Source organism: Anolis sagrei, chromosome 1, assembly GCF_037176765.1.
Source record: "Anolis sagrei isolate rAnoSag1 chromosome 1, rAnoSag1.mat, whole genome shotgun sequence".
Lineage (NCBI taxonomy): Eukaryota > Metazoa > Chordata > Lepidosauria > Squamata > Dactyloidae > Anolis > Anolis sagrei.
This window is the reverse complement of record NC_090021.1, coordinates 316845041-316870773: the sequence shown is the minus strand read 5'-3', so window position 1 is coordinate 316870773 and position 25733 is coordinate 316845041. Positions and strand designations below refer to the sequence as shown.

At 40.6% G+C, this 25733-nt stretch overlaps 2 long non-coding RNA genes across 2 annotated transcripts; both read right to left on the bottom strand.

Annotated features, from left to right (window-relative positions):
• Positions 1–424: 424 nt before the first annotated feature.
• On the bottom strand, positions 425–5088 carry LOC132763058 (uncharacterized). Its single transcript, XR_009630224.2, has 2 exons — positions 4548–5088; positions 425–1344 (listed from the first exon to the last, which is right to left on the bottom strand). It is a non-coding gene; the product is annotated as an uncharacterized lncRNA (long non-coding RNA).
• Positions 5089–12145: 7057 nt separating this feature from the next.
• LOC137095832 (uncharacterized) lies at positions 12146–17064 on the bottom strand. The gene is made up of 2 exons (XR_010908995.1): positions 16643–17064; positions 12146–13107 (listed from the first exon to the last, which is right to left on the bottom strand). It is a non-coding gene; the product is annotated as an uncharacterized lncRNA (long non-coding RNA).
• Between the last annotated feature and the right edge of the window lie 8669 nt (positions 17065–25733).

Below are 25733 nucleotides of genomic sequence, written 5' to 3'. Positions count from 1 at the left end.
ACCCTATATGTGGTAATAGTATAGTATTATATGTCTATTTTGGGAAACCTGCCGCTTTCCTGGTGAGTCCAGCTCCCATTATACATAGTCAGTATGGCACATGGTGATGGGAGCTGGAATGCAACTATTTCTGCTGGTCTATGCAATAGGCAAGCTCTGTGTAGCCTTTTACATGCTTTTCTGTGGTCCAGAGAATACTGCCACTGAATCAGCCAACAGAAATCGCTTTCACTCTTTTTCTACACCATCTAGGTTTTGTTGATACTATCAATAAATCGAATTGGTGCAACTCCTGATGAGTTCTGGAAGATCCACCCAATCCTGGGAATTTGGCTACCTTTAGTAACAATCAAACAAATCAACCTTATGGAAATGGTTGTAAAATGACTGCGATAATGCATACAAAGAACTGTACACTCTGTAGAACTGCTATATTTATTTATTTATTTATTTATTTATTTATTTCAAAGTTTTATATACCGAGCTTCTCAACTCCTTAGAGGGACTCAGCCCGGTTTCCAACCATAAAAACACATACAATTGGTAAAATATCAAAGTACATAATTACAATAAAACACTGGAAAAACACATAAATTTAAAAACTACAGTGGTCAGTCGTCGTACTAAAATCGAATATACACCATCTTCCATCCAGAACGTTGTCTCATTCTTCGAAAGCCAAGCAAGCCTTCAAAAGCCACAACCACGACTTCACCTGTTTCCTGAATGTCAGGATTGTTGGGGCGGTTCTGACCTCAGGCGGGAGAGAGTTCCAGAGTCGCAGGGCCACCACCAAGAAGGCCCTGTCCCTCGTCCCCACCAGCCGCACTTGTGAGGCCGGTGGGACCGAGAGCAGGGCCCCTCCAGACGATCTTAGTAATCTTGATGGTTCATAGGGGAGAATACGTATAGAAATGATTGACATCATAAACCCGATATTTTTGTCTGCACAATTTTAAATTTCATGTAGTAACAACAAGATCAATCCAGCACTTTTCTTCTGCTCTGAAATAACTCTTAGCTATTATGATCCTCAAGATAATACCATAGGGTATTTAGACTCATGATGTAATTCCTTAACGTCTATATTTTTTTTTCTTCTAATAGTTCTTACTCCTCTTTGTTGCTGATAAATAAAGAAATCACAGCAACAGAGATAAAATCTGGAGGCGTTTGTTCTATTTTTAGTTGACAGGGATTGTTGATAGCTGATCTGATGAGCCACATCTTCCAGAAACTGAAGAATATCTTCTACCTCCTTCTATAGCTTGCAATATGAGACAGAAACCACCCAGCTGGTCCAAGAACAGCCAGTGAAAAGACTGTGAAGCCAATTATGGTTTCCTAAATCAAGAGAAAAGAGAAGGTCATATCAGGCAAAGCAAAAGTGGAACGCCGCCAGCAGCTTTCGGCCCACAGAAGCATATACAATGTTACTGAACTATTAAAGCTGTAATCCAGTAATGTGATAAGTATAAAAGCCGGTCCCACTGAAATATGATGATTATACTCATTCCACTCACTAGCTGACGCAGTTCATGTCAACAAAAAAGCAAAGTGTAGTTTGTCATTTTTAGGTCACTGTAGGATGTAAAACTGGGTTGGGGGAAATTACTTCCAATGCCTGACAAGGGCTTAGTAGCTTTCCTGTGTTTTCACAAATGCTCTGAAATTGAGGACACGCTGCTGCAGCTGTTCTGGTATAATAGACATTGGGAAAGTTACTTTTTTTGGATTAGAGTCCCCTTGCTAGCATAGCCAGTAGCTGGAGATCCTGGAGGTTAGCACTGGAATATAATGGCTGAGTGGAAATGTTGCCTTAAATAAAATAATAATAATTATTATTATTTATTTATACCCCACTACCATCTCCCCAAGGGACTCGGTGCGGCTTACATGAGGCCAAACCCACAATACATCAGTAATAAAAGCAATAACAACAGTAATACAAAACAATAAAATAAAACTCATAACAGAAGATAAGCAATAAACATCAACAGTAACACAACAACGTTTAAAAACCCAAATGGCTTTTAAAAACCTAAATGGCTTTTAAAAATCTAAATCTATTTTACTGTCTAAGAACACAGTTCAAACACAGAGAGTTTTTGCCCCAAAATTGCATGGGAATCCCTGTGGAGAAATGCCAAGCAGACCCACACATTTGCTTAAACAGACGGGTTGGAAAGGCAGCCTGTGGCATCCACATTGGGATGCAGTGAAACTCTTGAATACTGTGTTACTCCCAATTTTGCAGACGATATCCAAGTTGCTGAATTCTCTTTCCAAAGAGGTCCAGCATTCTGGATAACTTTGTTGCATTCTAGAGCAGAAGTTTAAATCCTGAGTAGATTCACCACAACACTGATGAGAAAGTCGTTGACTACTGAGTACTTTAAACCATGGATGGATTCCATTTTACTCCAGACTGTCTTTTACATTAGGTAGAAGTTTTATGTACAGTAGTCACAAATAGCTCTGTGTCATAACTGTGTCTCCTTTGGCTTTTTCTGGAGTCTCACTGCCTTGTTTATTCCTGCAGATAACTCCCCTTCCCCCCCCCCCCAAAAGAACCCCTGGTGTTGTCAAAAATGTTTGAGTTCCTTCCCTGCCAAAAGAGAAGGAGAAAGGCAGCAGAGTGATCTAAAAGAGAAGGAGATCTTCTATGAGGGCCAAGAAGAGGCATTCTGCTAAACAGGAAGATTCACTGATGCCCTGGTGTACTGCTGTTTCTATTGATCTTCAACAGTCATTGTGTTGAATCTGGGAATTTGGGTAATTAGGGGTGGAAGCAGAAAGACTCCTTGGATGTGAAGATGGCCAAAGGCAGCCCCCTGTTCCTGAAAAAAAATCCCTCCCCTAATGTATACACTATAGTCTCCCCTACCCTGCCCCTATAACAATATGGCTGAAATAGAGTGGTGTGACTAAGTTTTTTTTTAATGTGCCTTCAAACCAACTCTGATGTATGGGGACCCTTTCCTAGGAGTATCTTGCAAGGTTTATTATCCATCAGCAGAACAGGAAACAGCAGTAGCAATAGCAGAAGAATGGTTTAGAACTGAAAGAGTTATGGGGCATTCAATGGACAGAGCACACAATGACATTGTTATTCCTATTCAGAAGTAGAGTGGGTAGATCAAAAGACAACCTGGCACTACTTAGAAGAATCCTCCACCTTGTGCAACTATGGAACACAACAAACAACTCTGCATATGTATGCTTCTTCACAATGCCCTGCCTCATGCACAGAGGAAGAATGGTTTAAAGCTACTGACAATGTGGTCGCTGCTCCGTGTTTTGAGTCAAAAGTTATTCAATTGTGTGTTCTCTATTTTTATCAGTTTTATACTTATTGTGCAATGCTTTTGACACAAAATAAATAAATCCTACTGTTATTTTGAGGTACCTGAAACATGGGGGCAATTCACGCCACACAATTATAGTGCTGTTAGTTCAGTTTAAATGCTATTGTCCCATCCTATAGAATCTTGGCTATTAGCAGTTTGGTGAGGACACTTTCAAATAGTTTACTGTCCTCCAACAACCTTTCAAAAAGGGGTTGTAAAGTAAAAAGAAGTTGTAAAGTAAAACATGTGACCGCTAGAGTTGTTTTGTTAACATACTGCATGTTTTAAAAAAAAGATATCTCAATATTTTAAAGTGATGCTGTATAACGTGTGCAAAAATGTTCTCTAAAGTGCTGAATGGATGTTCAGCAATGCATGTTCTGAATTTAAAGGCTATAATAATATTAAATATGATTGCTATCCAGACCAAAACATAGTTTCAAAGCACCATATTTCTCCTTGTTTGGCCCAAGGCTTTAATTTAATATATAATGAACCTGAGTTTACAAAGATAAATCTGCCTTGATGGGATTCTGTTTTACAGCAGGGTGATTCTCAAAAGGGATAAAGGAGAAAGAAAACAATATCCTCTCATTCAGCACTGTAGGTCTAGCGAAGTTCAGGCGGGCTGACTTTCTCGGTGAGGTTCCATACTCTTAAATATTCTGTTTAATTTTTAAGAGCATTTGAAGTTAAAGTGAATCCACAAAGGGAAAATTTCTCCTTTCATCTAAAAGCCACCTGAGATGCCTTCTCCTCAACTTGTCTAGAGGCTTAAACAAATGAACAAGAATAGAAAGTCCTCTGGGGATAGAAATTGGAAATGTTATCCTTTTGAAGTATAAATCTCTGTTGGCATTGGGGATTCTAGATGTTGTTGTAATGATTCCACATCTACCATTACCATCCCACCGCCTTGCTTCATTTAGAAGAGAAAAAGATTAACCTGAGCAGAAACAATATATTAATCCCATTCTGTTATTAGAAGAACAAATTAACTGGAATCCCAGTCTCCAAAATATTTGGTTGTCCCAGTAAATAAACTAGTTCATCTTCTGCCTAACCAGGTAACCCCTCAAAGAGTTGCACTATTACTTATTCCCAGTTAGATAGGATTTGTAGTCCAACACATTTGGAGGGTGAATAGTTGGAGCAGGATGAGCAAAGGCAATAAGGATGAAGAGATGGATAACTCACCAGTGGACCCACTTTGCCTTTGGCTGGCTTGCTATGAATGAGACATCCGTGTCTGTTTGCCATCCTGATGAAGAGCAATCCAGAATGGAGCCGGCAACCTTGGCTCATGACTAGGGCCATCATTCAAGTGAGTAGGATGAGAAAGAGTTTGATCACCAGCTTTGTTTACTTAATGGTTCCAGATCTGTTGAACTGGATGCTCTTTAGCAACAGGTAATCCAGGAACTCAATGGTTCATTTGCAGTCAGTCTGGATGGACTCTACATTTATCTTGGCCACTACCAAGTCAGGAAACCCCTGTTCTCTGTCAGTCTGTCTGCTCTCTTGAAGGGAAGAAAAGCCCTCTGGATCAATCACCTCCCACAAGCTTACTTAACTGTCAGCTGTTGGTACCCAAGGGATAGGAGGAGCTAGTCCCAGTAGCTGGGGACAGTACAGTCAAGGCAGGCAGAATAAACCATTAGATTAAAAGAGCTGAATCAACAGCAAAATTCCCAGATCTCGGGTTACTGGTCATGTGTCTTGGGGTATAAGGACAAGGGAGAGGAATCTAAAGCTGAGAGTGCTGCCTTGCAAAGTCTGTGTATATTTTTTTCTTGATGTATTAGTAGTTTTTAATTTTTTCAGTGGCATAATTCGGTGAAATTGTGCATAATTATCCTGTTTAATAACACCACTAGGGCTGTCATTTGCAACAATACTCTTAAAACATCACCAGAGTTTACTTACGATAATGTCACACATGGTCATCCACAGCACTCAGGTCTAGGAATTGAAATCTCAATCTCAGGGTTTGGGATAGTCCTGGCCTGTCAAACTTATTGGGAAGGGTTACTCTTCTGGACTACAGCTCCCAAAACCCCCCAGCCAATATTCTGGCTGAGGGATTCTGGGTGCTGTAGTTGAAAAGCTAGTGTTTCCAAGCTTCAGTCAAAGTACCACAGACAAGGAGATGGAGAGTTGTCAGAGTAATGCAAACAGATCCTGGAGTAATGGCTAGCCACTTCACACAATGGCTAACCACAATCACACACATTTCCAAATGTCCCCATATTTATGATAAAAGAACTGGAGATTAAAAACACCTGGGACTAACAGAAAATATTCTGGGATAACCAAAATGTGCATGAGTCTACAAAATAAAATTTGAAAGAGCAGGAACAAAATGTGGGACTTTTTGATCTTCTTAATCAGGCTGGATGTTCCCTGAAACGGATCAATTGCTCCATCCATGAATGCTCATTGAATGTTTCATCCTTGAAAAGTCTTTGAATTCCTTTGCAATCAGTGCCGCTCCTCTTGTCAGAGACACCTGATTTTAGACACAGAAATAATATTTAAATAATAATATTTATAATAGGAAAAGAAACAAGGAAGCAAAATATACCAATTTTCCCACTCTTCGCAGTACTGCATAACTGTACTTTAGAGATGACATATTCTTTCCACATAATAGAAAGCAATGCTAAATGGGGGTGTTCAGAACACCTGTTTATTAAAATATTTCTGTACCTCTCTTTCATCGTGAAATCACAGGTGGCAAATGGATAAAAACTGAAATAATTTCAAATCAAAACCAATAAATAATATCAGCTAGATTAAACATTAAACAATTCAAGCAATACAAAGAGCTTTATTCATTTTAGAGTACACCTATATTATAGAATTAATGCAATTCAGCATCATTTCGGCCCTACTTTAACTGATATGGCACGGTACTATGGAATCCCGGGACTTGTAGTTAAGTGAGATATTCTCTTTGAGAGAGAATGCTAAAGACGTTCAAAAACTATAACTTCTAGGATTTCAAAACAAGTTGAAGTGGTGTCAAATTGCATTAATTCTACAGCAGCATTTCTCAACATGGGTCTTGGGACCCCTGGGGGCAGGTCACAAGGGGGTTTTAAAGAGGTCACCAAAAACCATTAGAAAACATATATTTCTAATGGTCTTAGGAACCCCTTTGGCAGAGAAGGCTGAAGATCTCTCAGCATGTCCTTCTCTTCCTTTTTTGCAACAGACGGCAAATCCTCCTACATAAAGCCCTCCTCCACTATGATTGGCTATCTCAGCCAATGGGGAGGGCTGTTTCTGAGACTCCAAGCGAGGAGGAGGGGAGAGCAGGCATCTCAGCACATGGCAGCATGGTGAGAGAGCATGCGAGGCTGGAGAAAGGTTCTCACCAGTGAGTCCCTTCAAGGCATGGGGGTTCTGTGTGGGAAGTTTGGCCAAATTCTATCATTGGTGGGGTTCAGAATGCTCTTTGATTATAGGTGAACTATAAATCCCAGCAATTACAACTTCCAAATATCAAGGTCTATTTTCCTCAAACTCCACCAGTGTTCACATTTGGGCATATTGAGTATTCGTGCCAAATTTGGTCCAGATCTATGATTGTTTGAGATAACAGTGCTCTCTGGATGTAAGTGAACTACAACTCCAAAACCAAGGTCAATGCCACCAAACCCTTCCAGTATTTTCTGTTGGTCATGGGAGTTCTGTGTGCCAGGTTTAGTTCAATTTCATCATTGGTGGAGTTCAGAATGCTCTTTGATTGTGGGTGAACTATAAATCCCAGCAACTACAACTCCCAAATGACAAAATCAATCCCCCCAGCCCTGCTGCTGTTCATTCATTCAGTCGTCTCCGACTCTTCGTGACCTCATGGACCAGCCCACGCCAGAGCTCCCTGTCGGCTGTCACCACCCCCAGCTCCTTCAAGGTCAGTCCAGTCACTTCAAGGACCCCCCAACCCTACCACTATTCAAATTTGGGCATATTGGGGATTTGTGCTACATTTGGTCCAGAGAATGAAAATACATCCTGCATATCAGATATTTACATTACAATTCAAAAAGTAGCGAAATTACAGTTACAGGCTTTACTAAATATTAGTCAGTGTTGGTACTCAAGTTTCCAAGCTGTCCAGAAACTATTCCAACAGTGCTTCTCTCCCTGCCAGGGAAGGTTACCAAGACACACCCAAGTCAAACAAGAAGTCAATCAAAGGGATATCCTCAAACCTGGGGCTGTCCCAAGGTCTGCAAACGAATTTCCTTTTTAACAAACCTAAAAATCTCTGCTGTAATTACCGCCTTTCTTTCATGCTGTGTCTAGTCCTCTCTCTCTCTCTCTCTTTCTCTCTGCCTCCTGCTTAAAGGAGAACTCAGCAGGTTCCTATCTCATATCCTGAAACTGTCTCAGTTTGGCAGGAACAGTCCTGATTAATCCTTTGTCATCCAACTTTTTCAGCGGCTTTGAAAATGCCCTCCTTTCTCTTTCCTCTTTCAATTTCCCCCATTGTTTTCAGCTTATTTCAAATGCTGCGAAGTTGAAAGGGCAAATGTATAGTAGTGTGCACTCAAATAACTCAGTTGAGAAAGAGGAAAGGAAGATTGGAATATTATCCTTCCCAGTAGGCTCAAGTAAAAGCTACTCCTGCAGCCTCTTCTAGCTTGTGTGTCCCTCCTCATTAATTAAATTTGCCATCTTGACCACACTCTAAAGTTGCTTGGTCACCCATGCCCCAGTTCCCATCCTTGATCTAGGGCCAATGGTTATAATGATGCAGTGGACTTGGCCCATCTTCTAGATTCCTTTGAGCCATAAACATCACAGAATAACTTTGAGCCAACTGCTTCTCTCAGCCAAGTAAGCTGTCACAGGATTGAGACACCATATCCACAACCTTGACTTCATTGGAGGAAATGTAGTATTATTATTCCTATTAATAAATACATCTAATGGGCTTGATTTCTTATCTATTTTGCCACTATCATAACTTACATGTACAATATGCTACTAAAAAATTTTCTGTTTCCCAGAACTCTGGAATTCCCTGATGTTCACTTGCTTCCTTTCCACAATGTGCACAGAAGGAAAAAAATGTGTTGACACAAGCTCTGACTGGATTTCCAAGGTCCCACAGGGGATTTGTCAACACAATTTCCTGCCACTGTTATGGAAAAAGTTATGGGAAATGGTGACCTGAACTGTCAAAGCAGCTGAGATCTAAGTTCAGGGTTCAGCGTTCATAAATTTGCTGCCAGTTGACCTTAATATTCTTGCACTATGATATTAAGACAGACAGTTGGATTTTTAAAGGTGTCAGAACTCTTATTTCTCATACAAATAGCCCAATGTGTGCTCCTTTGCTGTTAAGATCTCTTTAATATGTTTTTGAGTGACTGTGGGAAAATCCACTCCACTAGACAAATGACAGCAGCACTTGATGGGTAAAGAAGGATATGACTTTATGGTATATAGATGTAAATAGGGTGTTCCCACATAAATACATTCCAGATCCAAGCATCAATACATGCACTTGTTCAATGATCCCAGTACTCCAGTCCTGCAGCTGGACACTCTTGAGATGCCAGGAAAAGAAAGCATGTGGGCAGGTGCCCCAAGTGTACTCCTCTCACAGAGATGCCAAAAGGTGGTCTTCTCCCAAACTGGGCCAGACCTATAACTGTCACTCACCTCTGAGTCCCATAAGGGAGCCCCCACATTTACCAATGCCCAAAGGAAGCACTGGTACTCAATGTCTGGATAGGCCCCCATACCCCAATGTCTGGATAGGCCCCAATTGTGACAATAGCTAGAATCATACAATTGGAAGAGACCACAAACGCCATTCGGTCCAACCCACTGCCATGCAGGAACACACAAAGCTCTCCCAACATATAGTCATGCAGCCTCTTCTTAAAAATCCCAAGAGAAGGACACTCCACCACACTCTGAGGCAGCATATTCCACTGTCAAACCGCTCTTATCATCAGGACATTTTCCTAATGTTTCACAGCATTCACTGAAAGCAAGTAACAAGTCTGGAACAATCATTATAAAGCATGAATTGGTTGAGGCTCAAAAAGTAGTAGCCTAGATACCCTACCCACCTACACAACTGGAGTAAAGTCTCCCAGCTTGAGATGGAGGTGGGACCGAGAGAAAGTCCTCTCCTGAAGATCTCAGTGCCTGGGCAGGTTCATACAAGGTATGTGGTTGGCCAAATAGCCTGGATCTGAACTCTCTAGGTCTTTAAATGTCATAACCAGCACTTTGAATTGTGCTCGGAAATGGACTAGCAGTCAGTGGAACTGCTTCAACAGGGAAATTGCCCATTCCCTGTAGCCAGCCCTAGTTAGCAACATGGCTGAAGCTGTTTGGACCAGCTGAAGTTTCAAAGCACTCTTCAGAGGCAGCCCCACGTAGAGCGTGTTACAATAATCCAGACCTGATGTAACTAAGGCATGGACCATCATGGCCAGATTTGGCTTCTCAAGGAATGGGCACAGTTTTAATGCACAAGTTTTAATTGTGCAAAGGCCCTCCTGGCCACCGCAGATACCTGGGCCTCCAGGGTCAGCGCCAAGTCCAGAGGAACCCCCAAACTGCAGATCTGTGTCTTCGGAGGAAGTGTAACCTCATCCAGCAGAGCATGAACCCTAATCCCTGATCTAACTTCTGACTGACCAGGACTGCCTCTGCCTTGTCTGGATTAAGTTTGAATTTGTTTGCCCTTATCCAGTCCATTACTTGTTTGGTGCCATTTCCTGGCACCAAACAACTGCCCTCTGCAGGCATCCCATGTGACTACGTGTAAACTCCTCACTGGATGAATCATGTAATTCCCTTGTAAATGGTTTATTGTCTTTTCTGCAATCATTTTTAATTTTTTATATTATTTTAATGCAGGACAGGATAAAATATTTTAATAAATAAATATTCTTCCATTATATTTTCTAATGTTGAGATTCATGTTTGCATGCCAACACTCATTTACAAAGGTCAGCATTCACTTTCCATACCCAAAGAATTGCTTCCCACAAAAGTGGACAGAGTTTAAGCCAGTAGTAAATTGGCCATTCCTTTTTCAAACTCCTCCTAGTATATATGGAACATATCCATCATTTTAGACCATTTAGACCAGAGTGATTGGAAGGTTATTTCCCATTCAGTAATAAGGGTCTTGTAGCGTCTTTGGGGTGAAATAAAAGAAAGAGGCTTGAAGTATAAGTTTTCCTAGACTGAATAGCCAAAAGGCATCTGATGTAATAAGCCTAGTTTACAAGTTTATGCTGCAAATTTATCTCAGTTAGACTGCAAGATGCCATGAGACCCCTTTGGAGGCTTTCCTTTGTTTTTCAATGGATCCATCAAGCACAGCTAGATGCAAAATAGTGGCTCCAGGAGACTAAACTGAGAACAAAAATGGTTTTGTTAATACTGTCCATTAGTGATGTGGTTTACAGAAATGTGCTCACCATTTCTGTCAAGATAACTTTCTGAAAAGCTTTTCACAGTTAGGGACAAATGGTAAACGATGTAAAAATTAGCCTAGCAGACTATTGTATGACCCCTGTATCCACAGGTCTGGTTTCTGCAGTTAAGTGTATCTATTTTGGACAAAATTTATTGCCTTCAAACATTTTCAAGATTGGCTAGCACAAGTATATGGTATTGTTGGTCTTTCATTTCAATGAGGTTTACTATTATATATAGTTTTCTGTGTCCACATAATACTTGGAAACAGCTATACTGTCTGGCGAAAAGCAACTATGGCCTAGCAAAACTATGGCCCATCAAAATATTGACAATTCTGCTCTAAATTCCTATCCAATTTGTAGTTACAAAAACCATACTCATCCATTGCAAATAGCACCACCTAGTGATCCCTATTTATGTTACATTTGTACTCCTCTAAAGCTCACTATATAGTACGGTAGTTAAATTTGTTGATTGTATTATTTGTGCATTCTATCTGCCAAAATAGCCTCATTGGTCAATTTAGGGGGAAGGGGCATAATACAAACATACAGAAGGTTGCATATTTATTTATTTATTTCGCATATTTGTACCCCATCCTTCTCACCCCTGAAGGGGTACTCAGGGCGGTTTCACAACAGGCATTCGGTCAATGCCAAACAATGAATACAAATAAAAACCCATTAAAACAAATCAATTAAACATTCAGGCTGTGGTCAAATTTCAGCTATCCGCTAAGAGGTTGAGGTCCAGTGCCCAGTGCGCTCCGCTGCATCAATGGACAAATTAATATATGAACCGGATTTGAAAGCAACAAGAACAGATGTTTATTTCTTTCAGTTGTGAAAGGATGTCAGATACAGAGTCTGCACTCTCAAAGGATCCAAGATAAAGCATGCAGCAGGGTACAGAACATTTTATTCACTTTTTTTTTCCACAATGGAAACCTCAACCACTGGTGATGTCAGGAAGAATCTCAAGCTAATGAATGCCTGGATCCTAGCCAGGTCTGCTTTTCAGCCAATCAGAGGAGGGCATGAATATTTTGAATGGCTGTCAAAGTGAATAAAAATCACTTGCCCTCCCCCCGGCCTCCCGCGCTCGCCCAATGTCCTACTCACCAGTGCTGCCCACATAGCAATGGAGTCATTAAAATGAATAAAGCTTAAAAATTTTAAATGTTTTGTGGACCATATTTTAGTTCATGCAGACCACTGGTGGTCTGTGGATCTACATTGTAGAATTAATGCAGCAATGGAATCATGGGAGTTGTAGTCTGATGATGCACCAGCACTGTAGCGACGATAAAGACAATAGGCAGTCCAGGAGGGTGAAGGTGATCTCAAATTTATTGATCAGCCAAGCTGTTTATATACCTTCTTGTGCTCTTTGCAAAGCTTGCATAGTAACAGTGAGTTGGATTACATCATTGGCAGAGTGATTGGCTAGAGGTGAGGTCATCTTAAGGTGAGGTAGCCTGCAGGTGAGGTCAGCTATAGATGATGTCATCCTTCCTGTCCTCAAGGGTAATGTCCATACATGGTCAGTGGGGTAGGAACAGTGTATGCATCTGGGGAACACGGTTTGCCGATGTTTTCCAGTGGCATAACTGGTTTTCTACTGGTTTCCTACATCCCACCTTTTTTTGTTTATTTAAAGGCCAGGACATATATAGGACATTATCCTGAGGCGGGGGGAAAGGTCAGCAGAGCGTGAGGCTAGCAAGAAGCTTATAACAATGGGATATATATAGCAGTAGCAGATTATTATATAGCCATCAATAGTTGTGTAGAGTAAACAAATTGGATAATAAAAGTTTTATCAAGCAGGTACAGTGTTTTGCTTAAAATGTTAAGCTAAGTCATTAAAAAACAACATGCATAAGTATTTTGTTGAAGTTATTTGTGAGATTTGAAACAACACATAGAATAGACTAGAAGGTGAATGGAATTTTGAAGGCCTTGGTGTCACGTCATCTTTTTAGAGGCAAATGTAGTGAGCAGGAACCCAAAGCGCTTGATTTAAGAAGTCAATGACAGAGAATGTGTGTTTAAACAATGTTGTCAAAAAGCAAGTTGTGTTTGTTAAAGTTCATAGGTTTATGACAGTTGAAGCAGGAACTCTTGGTTCTTGGCAGGGGGTTGGACTGGATGGCCCATGAGGTCTCTTTTAACTCCTTGACTCTAGGCGATGAGGGGGGCTGGGCCTTCTCACTCCGGATCTGGTAACCTGCATCAAAGGAGGAGGAGGAGGAGGGAGAGGGGGTGTGGAGGTTTGGAAATATTTCTGGATCCTGGTAACGAGAGAAGAATCAGATAAAATTAAATTCAAATGATTAATGGTAAATAACACGTATAGGAAGGCCATTGGAAAGCGAAACCCAAAAACGAGCAGGAAAGAGGAAGGGGGTGACTCCCCCCTTTTCTTTGTGTGTGAGAAAAAGCAGATGGTTTGTAGAGGTATGATTTGAACGCTCAGCAATCTTGTTTTGTGTGGCCATCGTATGGAATGTTAAAGATGTGTAGGAAGAGTAGAACGTTGTAAGCGTAGCGCTGTAATAAGAGGGTTTGGTGGTAGTTTTTATTGTAGGAGGGACCCTCATGAATGTAAAGGTATAAAGAAAGTGGTTGAGAACACGTTTGGTGTGTCTTTTTTGTGAGGGGTTGTTTAAATGTAATTAGAGAATGTGTCAACAGTGACATGAAGAATTGTGTAAGGGAAAAATGAGGGAAAATGTGTGTTGTTTGTTTGTGAAAGCTGGTTTGTTTTAGTGTCTATGGGGTGTAGGTTAAAATGAGCTGTAAACATATGTATTAGATCAATTGAACATTTTAAGAAAACTGAGTGTGTTAAACCCAGGTTAATAGTAGCAAGCCATGTTTAACTCTTAGCATTGGGATGGTATGATTTTAAAAGCTTTGGAACTGACACAGAGTCATAAAAGGAAAAAAAAGTGGTTTTAAACTCTTTTTAGGTTTAGGTAGCAATGAGGGTGGAGTCTCAGAAAGAATAGACTCGACCAAGGTGGAAAATGTTGTATTAAAATCTTTAGGGAATGTATTTTGAAATATATGTGGATGAGTGAGGCAATGAGCAACAGCAAAGCTGTTGGATCACTTTAGTGATTATGTAATGAGAAAGGGATAATAGGTTTTGTAGTTTGAGGATGAAAAGGCATGGCTCATAGGGTTGTGTTTTGTTGTAGAGGAAGGATGTGGTAGCTATGAATCAATCAATCAATGATTTATTATGGTCTTTGACCAGCACAGTATAGAATGGGGATCGGTGTGTGTAAGGAAGGGAATTGTAGTTTTGAAGTATTAGGCATGAAAGCAGAATGAAAGCATATTTAAAAACATCTAATAATATCATATAAAAGAGACAAATTAAAAGCATAAAACAGAGTAATCAAGTATAAACAATTATGAATAAAAAAAAATCATTTTAAAACAGACAGAAAGGGGAAGGGAGGCAATGTTGGTGTGTGTGTGTATTGATTAGATCTCAGAGCCTAGCCGTGTCTTGTACGGGTTGTGGAATGTATGCCCCCCTTTTTGGGCAGCGTGTGTTGCTTTTGGTCTCTCAGAGAGAGAGAGAGGGAGAGATTTTTTGTCTCATGGATTTTAGTGTCTTGTAAGGTAGATATGATGTGTGAATAAAGCAATAAATGTCTGGTTTTGAGTATTGTTTTGTTAATTTTTAAATGTGGGTAACGAATAGAGGTGTGTGTCTGTCTGTAAGAAGTGAGTGTTGATTTTATTTAATGACAGAATGTTTAAATCTAGTGAAAGCTGAGATCAGACTTTTAAAGTGTTGATTGTAGCGTGTTGTAGTGTGATAGGAAAGAAGGAAGAACATCAAAAGGAAGCAAACAAAGTTATGATTTGTAGACTTAATAAACTCAATCTTAAAATGAGAATGTTTAAAGTGTAACATAGCAAGATCTGTTATTATGTAAGCATGTGTTGTCAACTAATGTTTTGTAAGAAGTGTGTTTTTGTGAAGCTGATTATCTGTAAGTATCAGATGAAAGGCATGGAAACCAAGCATGTAATTGTTTAGGTGTGATTAAAATTTAAGATTGTATGAATTGAATGTGAGTCTTATATATAATTAACCCTTTGAAACGAAAGGGACAAGAAGCTTTGTGTGTCAAGCCTGGTTTAATGTTATTGTTGGTGGAGTTTAGAATGTGTTTTAGTTGTGAACTATAGATTTTAAGAATCACAACTCTTGATTATGAAATCAACACCAACTCTATCAGTATTTAAATTGTTGTATATGGGTATGTGTATCACACTTGATCAAGCAAATGAAAGTCTGTTTTGTATGTAAGACATTTTTATCATAATTTATGACAGTAAAAAACTTATAATTATGAAACAATAACAATGAGTAAAATTATAACTATGAAACAACAACAACAATGAAAACAATCTCAAACAATCTCTCAGTTGAGGGTTAGTATAACATAAAGAACTATCTTAAAGAGTTGTAGTGGCTCTCATTATATCTTATAACTAATTAATATTGTTTAGTGTTAAAGAAAATGAAGTTTGATAACCTTTAGAGGACTGTGTATTGTCTATCTTTATCAAAGATAAAACTTTGAAAGCTTTTTATCAAAACACTCTTTAAAAGAATGAGGACTCTCTATATTGATCTTTAACTGTATATTGTGTATGTATTTATGACCCTGGAACTTCTGATTGAACAGAAGTTCATTCTGAAAATCATTTTGTAACAAATGTTTATTTAATGACAGTATATATGGGAGCTTTACGTTTTGTTGAATGGAAATGTTTTAATGTTGTCTCTTAAAGAGAGGGGTTAAAAGAGAACATTGACATAGCTGTATCTTAGCTAGTGTCGATTGAAACTATGGGAATGGGATAGGGGTCGTTAAACTGTCTCATCAATGATGTATTAAGAAAAGGTGGGGGTCTGTGACCTAACGGTTTATCCAGACGTGGTATAAGCACTGTTTATTTATGTAACTCCCCCTTTAAAAGCATATGTCTTTTCAGACTCAAAATCTGGGAGGTGAATTATGATATTTATGATTGTTTGGTGATTAATGTCAGATTCTTCAACCGCGCATGTTGCGGGATTAACTGACATTATGGGAAGCTCTGGTCGTCCAGCTGTTTTAGTGAATGTGCCGGAGCCATAAATTAGGTCTGGAACCACGGCTGTTGTGTTTTGAATGTGCTCAGTCGAGGATACAGCTTCCTCGAATCCTGCCATGTCAAGAAGGGTTGCGGTCATGTTTTCTCGGCCCCCAGCATTCTGAATGGTCTGAGGAATCATGTCTCTCAGTGGCTGGGGCTGTAACAATTTTTCAAGACTTGGCTGTTTATTTTGAAGAGAAGTAGAGGGGAGATTTGGATCGGCGGGGGATGATTCAAAAGCAAAGACACATGAAGGCGGGATAGGGAGGGCTATCTGTGAATATCTCATCTCGAGCGGGGTAAAAAGAGGATTTATGATCTGAGTTGGGAGAGGTTGATTCGTGACCGGAGCCACGGGTGGGCAATTATCTGTCACTCCCAGGAGAGTGATTGTTTCACAACATTGCTTCCACAGCAATAAGTGTTGAATTGTCCCCTGGGGTTTTTCAAGGAAGGTTTGACCTATCCTGACCCAATCCGATGGTTTTAATGACCCCTGCTGTGGATACCAAGGGCAGTGGCTCTGAATTTCTCTAACTAAGTCTTCCAAGTCTCCTTGACTGACTTCGGGACCCTCCCTCTGCCCCAACAACTTGCGCAACTCCCCAGCATGATCTTGCTGGTGGTAAGTTGACACATTTCCACCCATGTACTCACGAGATTGGGAACGGTTGGACCGTTGTCGTGCACGAAAGCTATTCCAGCGGTGAGCAGAAGGCGGGGAGGATCACGTCGGGGTCACCAGATGTAGCGACGATAAAGACAATAGGCAGTCCAGGAGGGTGAAGGTGATCTCAAATTTATTGATCAGCCAAGCTGTTTATATACCTTCTTGTGCTCTTTGCAAAGCTTGCATAGTAACAGTGAGTTGGATTACATCATTGGCAGAGTGATTGGCTAGAGGTGAGGTCATCTTAAGGTGAGGTAGCCTGCAGGTGAGGTCAGCTATAGATGATGTCATCCTTCCTGTCCTCAAGGGTAATGTCCATACATGGTCAGTGGGGTAGGAACAGTGTATGCATCTGGGGAACACGGTTTGCCGATGTTTTCCAGTGGCATAACTGGTTTTCTACTGGTTTCCTACACAGCACTCTTTGGTAGAGAAAGCTAAAGACCATAAAACTACAACATCCATGAGTCCATAGCATTGTTTCAAGAAGTCATGTCAAGTTCTTGAAGGAAGATGTGCTGCCCCAGTGAGGAATTGAGTTCCAGAACCATCAGGGTTGCCTTGGGCTCATAGTCTCAGGCGAAGATGCCTCATGCTTTTGTGACTCAGGTGTCTCTGGTCTCCTGATTGGGCCAACAGCACAATGGGGCCATTGCCACCCCTGTTTTGTTGCCCAGCAGAATTTTGCTAGCAACATCACCTATGGTGAATTCACTACAGGGAGCCCAGCCATGCGATCACTAGAAACACCACCATCAACAAGGCTCTGCCGGGGAGCTGGTTTTAGCTAGTGACACAGCACTGGGGTTTTTTACATGTCTACATTTCAATAACACCAGGGGCTGTTTGGAGCTAATTGGAAGCTCTGGAATAACTGACAGTTCTCTTTGAGCTGAATTAATAGTTGGAAGCAGTACTTCTTCTGCAAATCCAGCTGTAAATTGTGTAGACTGCTCACAGCAGGTTCAGTGGCATTCAATTTATTTACCCTATGACTTCAGGGTCATGATAGTTGCTGAATGTTGCAGTATGTGAGTTTTGGAGACGAGAGTATCTGATGAGAGTATCTAATGCATTATATGGCAGTGTAGAAGAGGCATAATATTGGCCCCTTCTACACTACCATATAATCCAGATTATCAAAACTGATAATCCACATTTTCTGCTTTGAACTGGATTATGTAAGTCTACACTACCAGATAATCCAGTTCAAAGCAGATATTCTGGATTTTACATGGCAGTGCAGAAGGGGCCATTATCTCTTTACATGCCCTTATATATATTTCTGATCAGGTTTTTAAAGGGCAAAAATTGATGTCAGAGCATGCTCTCTCTTGTTTTATTGCAACCTCTGCATATATTAATATTGTTATTCAGTCTTCGGCCCAAGTTAGTTATTTCTGTACAACAACAACAACAACAACAACAACAACAACTTTATTTGTTACCTACCTTTCCTCACAGCTGGAGGCGAAATATAACACATCTAGGACACATTATCATAGAATGCATATATTTAAACACAGTACCATAAAATGCTTATATTAAAATGCATAGGACAAGTATTTATTTATTTATTTATTTATTTATTATTCATATACTGCGTTTCTTCCCCTATGGGAACTCAAAGCAGTTTCCAACATTATAAAGGCAAAATTTAATGCCATACATACACGTGAAAACCAAAAGATAATAGCAAGACCACAAAGTAGAGACCACAACATGTGAGTGTGGAGAAGAGCAAACCACAGACCACCTATTACAATGCAGTCTGAGCCCTGCCACATGCAAGTGGCCAGCTACTGGTTAAAGGGCATTTAGTATAATGCCAAGTTTTTTCAAATTTTTGATTATACTTATATCATTGTATTTATATTTATGTATTGTTGTCTGCATGTGCCACTTGGAGTGCTTCTGTGAGCAGCTCCAAATCCCTTTTGGGAGATGGCGACGGTGTACAAATAAAAGATTATTATTAAACTTTGAGATTTTAAATACATTAAAACTGTACCTTCAGTTCGCTTCTGACACGATAAATAAATAAAGAAATAAATAAAGAAATATAGCAAGACAATAACATATAACTATAAATTAACCTAACCAAATTAAAACATAAACATAAAATAACATTTAGACATAAAGCATAAAAATTAAACATCAATAATATAATAACATGTATATTAAAACCCACTGATAAACAACATGATTTAAAAAGCAGTTATTAAAATCACGCCATCCAAAATCAAGTCCGTAGTAGCTCCAAGTATGGCTTCATGTTCTGCCTTTCTTTTTGAAAGAAAATCTCATGGCTTTTTTCTATGTTGGAAAATCTTCAGCTAGTTAATCATGTTTAATGGTTGCTTCCATTAAATTACCAGGGTGCTTTAACACTGCGGTGGCATTGATTTTCCACAATCAGCTGGAAGCAGAATTAAAACTGTGGTTTCACATAGCACTTAATAGAGCCCTGTATACAAAGCAATATCCTTCCTTGTGGTGATCCTTCAATTATATTTATTCACAAGCAAATCTCTCTCAGCAAAGGTCCCTTACAAGGTTAATGAGTAGCTTTTGCCCAGTGGCTTTGCACCCTTCGGTTCAGGACAGCCAGGGATTTATGATGCATCGCTTCTTATTAGACTGCTTTTGTTCTTCAGGGGGAAAATGTTGTTGTATTATAATGCAACAATGGGGACAATAACTGATAACTAAGCCATGGCTTTCAGGTAGAACAGAAACAAACAAATTAGGAGACAATTAATCACATAACAACCACCCTGAACAGGAACCAATAAGAGGGGGAGAATCCCCAAAGAATGAGCTTTAAATTAAAGAGGCAAAAGTCTGGTATAAGCTTGCACTATAAACTGGATTTTTCAGTAAAAAAATGAAAGATAGCAATACTCTTTTAAAGGCCAGCATAAAAGTTACTTGCCTTTCAAACTCATAAAAGCCAGTGAAAACCATAGCAACCCTGTATTATAGGCAACATTATTCTTCCTCTTTGTGCCACTAAACAAATGAACTTTCTACCTCAATCACCACTACAAAATGTCCTAAGTCCCTTGGGAAACCCAGTATTATATTCCCCATGTTTCCCCTTCATCTGCCAAAACATACGATTTTGTGATCAAAGGTACTCAGAGCTTGTGATGCAAAGCCCTTATACCACTCTTTATTCTGGTTTCTAATATTAATTAGTGAAAACATAATCAATGCCAGTGAGGGGTTTTTTTTGGGGGGGTGGGGGAGGCAGAACATTTAATTTGGCTACAATCCATATCCATATCCATCCCCATCTCTTCACTGACTGCCACAAACACATATGGTCTATGATTGTTAGGCTCTCTCAAAGTTCATCTACACTAGAGTTGTGTGCAAAATTTGTACCTACCGTTTCTACCATTTCTTTAGTGTCTTCCGTTTGTTTGGAAGCATGAAAAGGAAAGCCCTCTCCCCATACGAAAATCTGCTCGACACAAAAGCCTGCTTTCATGTGCATCTGAACTTGCCTTGGAAAAAGAGTTCATGTGTGACGGGAGGTCCAGGCAAGCCAGCCCGGAGCTCAGCTGCAGGCGTGCCCTGGGCCTGCTGCACTCCCCGTCACACACTGTTGTGGCTCAGTCTGAGCCTGAGTCTGAGACTGAACTGTCTGCGCCTTATGCTGGGCCTTCTGGGCCTGCTGGACCCTCTGAGCCTGACTTTCTGCAGGATGAGGAGGAGGCTGATGAGTTACAGATTTCTGTACATGCTCCAGACGGGGCTGATATTGTGGCTTCTGAGGAAGAAACCACCAGACTGTTCCCCGGGGAAAGGAACGTGCCTTTAGATAAAGATAGTGAAACTCCACAACTGCAGGTGGAGACTCCTTTTGGTTCCCAGGGTGATCAGGCCCAGCTGGGCCAAGATAATGAATTGTCTACCCTTGAAGATAATAGTGAATTAATGAGTAGATAGGATCGTTTACAATTAAGAGTTCGCAGAAACATATGCCTTGCCAGCAAGCGTGAAGCCAAAGGTCAACACAATGCTTTCATGTCAGGGAAACTTATTTAATGATGTAGCCGACAGGCATTTTCTGTCAGTCCAACGTTGCTCTTTCCTGGTTAAGTTCTATGGAATTACCTTGGCTTTTGCGGAACGCTTCTGGCTTCTTTGAGACTTGGATTTTGATCCTGATGTTACCTGTCTACCATGGACTTTTGTTTGACCATTGCTAAGGGATTATGCTTCATGTTATTGGCCTTTGGTTCTTGGGAACTTTGCCTTTGCATTTAGGACTCTGTTTTACATATTGAACTTTTGCATCTTTATTTCTCTGTTTTGATTTTGCTTTTTCTCAATAAACTACAAAACCTACAGCCTTGGTGTGTGGTGGTGTCTTGAGCAAGGTGAAAACTACCCTGAGTTGCAACACACACACACTCTCGGACAGTGTGGTAGAGCATGCAGGCAAGTCCAGAAAGCATGTGCACCTGCCAGTGCCTACAAACAAGCACCTCTTACTCTAGAGTAGAAACAGCAGGTGCCAGGTAAGAAGAACGCATGCCAAGATGGGGAGCCAGTGCGCGGGAAGGCCCCCCACCCATAATGGTCCAATTTTCAGGTTCTGAAACAAAAAAATCAAAAACAACCCTCCCAATATCAGGATGTTCACATAAAATGGATCAGGGCCCCCGACGAAAGCCGGTAGATAAAACAGGGCAAAGTTTACCCTGAATGCATGTGTCTAATCTACACTATAGAAAAAATGCAGTTTGACACCACTTTAACTGCTACAAAATCATGGGAATTGTAGTTTGGTGAGGCCTCAGTACTCTTTGGCGGGGAAGGCTAAAGATCTTGTGATGCAACAACTCCCGTGGCATTGATCCATAGAAGTAAAAGTGGTGTCAGTCTACATTAATTCTACAGTGCAAACGCGTCTGCATACACACACCATGGTAGATGTGATGGAGTGACTGTCCCCATGAGCAAAAAGTAGTTTTTCCAAATGCTAAACTTCATTCAACCTGACACATTGTCTCTTGTTCAATATCTGTGCTAAAACAGATGGCATTGTATTAAATAATCCCAGAGTGGCTATTAACTGTCACCCTCATGTTTTCTACAAAGCAATTGGCCTAGCTTTTTCAAACCTATTGATGTCAGTCTGGTAGGACTGCCACATTTAATCAATGGATTGATTAGAGTAGTTGGAGTTTCTTTAAAAACAAAGAAGGAATATTTTTCCCCTGCCAAGGGCTATATTCCCTTTTAGGATACTCTTTCTCTTCTGTTTTTTTTTCTCCTTTTCTTTATTTTATTATTATTATTTTCACTTACATGCTTACTTTCTCCCAGGACTAGTGGCAGATCTATATAGGCACTATATCCCAGCGTAGCATCTCTATGGGGAGGAGCTGTAGTCATTATGGAGTGCATCCACACTGTATAATTAGTGCAAATTGACACCACTTTAACTGCCATGACTCAGGGCCCTTTCACACATCCCTATAAATCAGAATATCGAGGCAGAAAATTCCACAATATCTGCTTTGAACAATCCAAATGATGTTCTGGCCAACCCACAATTAATTTGACACAAACCAGGAAAACCCTGGTTTATGATTAATTAACCAGGTAGTGAATTTATTCTATACCTTCTTAGAAGGCGCAGGATAAACCCACTACTTCTGGAGCCCGGTCCTGTTCAACATCTTTATTAATGACTTAGATGAAGGGTTAGAAGGCATAATCATCAAGTTTGCAGATGACACCAAATTGGGAGGGATAGCTAATACTCCAGAGGACAGGAGCAGAATTCAAAACGATCTTGACAGATTAGAGAGATGGGCCAAAACTAACAAAATGAAGTTCAACAGTGACAAATGCAAGATACTCTACTTTGGCAGAAAAAATGAAATGCAAAGATACAGAATGAGGGACGCATGGCTCAAGAGCAGTACATGTGAAAAAGATCTTGGGGTCCTCGTGGACAAGAAGTTAAACATGAGCCAACAATGTGATGGGGCAGCAAAAAAAGCCAATGGGATTTTGGCCTGCATAAATAGGAGTATAGTGTCTAGATCCAGGAAAGTCATGCTACCACTCTATTCTGCCTTGGTCAGACCACACCTGGAATATTGTGTCCAGTTCTGGGCACCACAATTGAAGAAAGATACAGAAGCTGGAATGTGTCCAGAGGAGGGTGACCAAAATGATCAAGGGTCTGGAGAACAAGCCCTATGGGGAGCGGCTTAAAGGGCTGGGCATGTTTAGCCTGAAGAAGAGAAGGCTGAGAGGAGACATGATAGCCATGTATAAATATGTGAGAGGAAGTTATAGGGAGGAGGGAGCACGCTTGTTTTCTGGTGCCCTGGAGACTAGGACGCGGAACAATGACTTCAAACTAGAAAGAAAGGAGATTCCATCTGAACATTAGGAAGAACTTCCTGACTGTGAGAGCTGTTCAGCAATGGAACTCTCTGCCCTGGAGTGTGGTGAAGGTTTCTTCTTTGGAAGCTTTTATACAGAGGCTGGATGGCCATTTGTTGGGGGTGCTTTGAATGCAAATTTCCTGCTTCTTGGCAGGGGGTTGGACTGAATGCCCCATGAGGTCTCTTCCAACTCTATGATTCTAGGGCCACCCTACAAGGCCAATTGTAGCAAGCATTGGAACACTCATAGTTGGTGCCTCTAGATATATGGATAATACCTTGCGACCAATTGCCAACAACATTCCTAGCTGTATGAAGAACATCACCAACATCCTGCAGAAATTACAGCCCATCCACACTTACCAAGGAATAAATGTTATTAAATAATTGGCTTTGATTGTATCAAAAACTCAAGTAGCATGAAATTTAGTAGGACGCTCATCTGAGGAGGCAGCATAATATAGTGGGTTGAGTGCTGAAACAGCACTCTGAGGTTGCATCTACACTGTATAATTAATAAGGTTCGACACCACTAATTGCCATGGCTCAATGCTATGGAATCACAGGAGTTGTAGTTTGGTGAGGCACCGACACTTTTTAGCAGAGAAGCCTCAAGACCACAGCTTCAGTGATCCCATAGCACTGAGTCATGGCAATTAAAGTGGTGTCAAACCACATTGATTCTACAGAGCAGATGCCCCCTGAGATGGCAGGGTTCAAATCCACACTCAGGTGTGGAAAACTGGATGATCGGAAATCACATTATCTCAGTATAAGAGAAAGCCCATAGCAAATCTCATCTGAATACATCTTCCTCAGAAAATACTATCATAGGGTTGCATAAGTTGAAACTGACTTGAAGGCACATGACAATGTAAGATATGTCAGGATTGCACTGTAACATTCACATTTTTTGACTGGAGATGGTTTCCATAATTGAACGATGGCAGGGCAAACAATATAAACTCTTATTTTCCAAGTTTATTTCTCCCCCCTTTCAAAATCAACACCAGCCGATATTTTGCTGCTCTCCACTCATCTGCCACCTCTCCTGACCTATATTGATTTTCAGCTAGACTGCAACTGGTCCCAGATTTCCGCAGCTAGGTGCCTCTGTCCCCTGGGGTGTAATTCAGTAGCTTCTGCTGTCCTAAATTAATTTAAATTGATTCTGGTGTGTGGGTGGCCTTCGTTTCCTAATCTATTTGCCCATACGCTCCCTTGTTGTCGAGAGCGCTGTCGGCTTGCTTCTGTAAAGATTCAGAGCATGATCTAAAGGATTTAGAGCCAATTCTCATTCAGCCACCTGCGTAGCTGCTGATAGTTCTGAATCGTATTTTTAAAACACACTGAGAAAGGTCACAACCACCTATTTAAGTGATGGGTAGAAGCTCCTGGATCATACAAATTGTTTCTTTGTGGAGAAACCTTTTGTTCTAGCTGCTTATCCTATAAGATCAAGGGCATACAAAGAGGAGAAAATCGGCTCAATTGAAAAAGCCCTGCACCAGGTAATTGCTCAATGCAGTGTAGCGATGCAAAGGAAGAAGTTCACATATTGCTATTAGAACTGCCCAGGAGAAGAATCCATTTGCAGAAAAATGGGTGCTTAATACTGATGCCGGTTCCTGCTGGCCTGGCCAGTCTGACTCTTTCCCCTGCATCTCAACCAGAGATGAGAATCATGCAGCTCTACGGATGTGGTTGGCCTGCAACTCCTAATATTCCTCACCATTGACTATGCTGGCTAGGGATCATTGGAGATGTAGTCCAGCAACATGTTGATGTCCTCATTATTTCCTCTTAGCTAAAGATAACGACCATCTGCTTCTGTAGCAACCTTTTCGTGTCTTACAGGCTTCATCTTATGATCTATAGAAAAATACCACAATAGAATCGCAATGCTGGAATAGACCCCCAAGAACCATGTAGTCCAGTGGTTTGCAACCTATGGATCCCCACGTGTTTAGGCCTACAACTCCCAGAAAATCTTAGCCAGTTTACTAGATATTACAATTTCTGGGAGTTGAAGGCCAAAAAATCAGGAGACCCACAGGTTGAGAACCACCATGCCATGCAGGAAAATACAAAGCACTCCTGCAGATAACCATTTAGCCTCTGCTTTAAAACCTCTAGAGAAGAAGACTTCACCAGACTCCGAGACAGCACTATCCAACAGCTATTACCATCACTACGTTCTTCCTAATGTTTATTTTCCTGCAGTTCGAATCCATTGCTCTATGTCCTAGTCTCTAAAACAGCAGAAAACAAACTTGCTGCCTCCTCAAAGTGACATCCTTTCAAAGTGCAACTCCATGTTTATGGGAATAGGAGACAAGTCTTTGGAAGGCAGCGCCCCATTTTTCCAAACTTCTTCCCTGGAAGCTCAGGCAGGTTCTTTAACTATTTGTCTTTTGGTGAGCAGTAGTTATGAGGGTGGAAAGGGAAGAGGCTGGAGTATGTTTTGTTTTTATTGTTTTTATTGTCATTCGTCATTTCCATACCTCTGGTGTTTCTCGCCAAGAAACATCAGTGTGTGAGCAAAACGGCAAAAGTAAATAATGAGGAAGAAAACACAAGCTAAGAGGGTATGCACAAGTTTGCTTTTGCCTGGATCTACAGGAAAGAGCAAGATCCTGTTCTTTTCTCTCTACTCTGC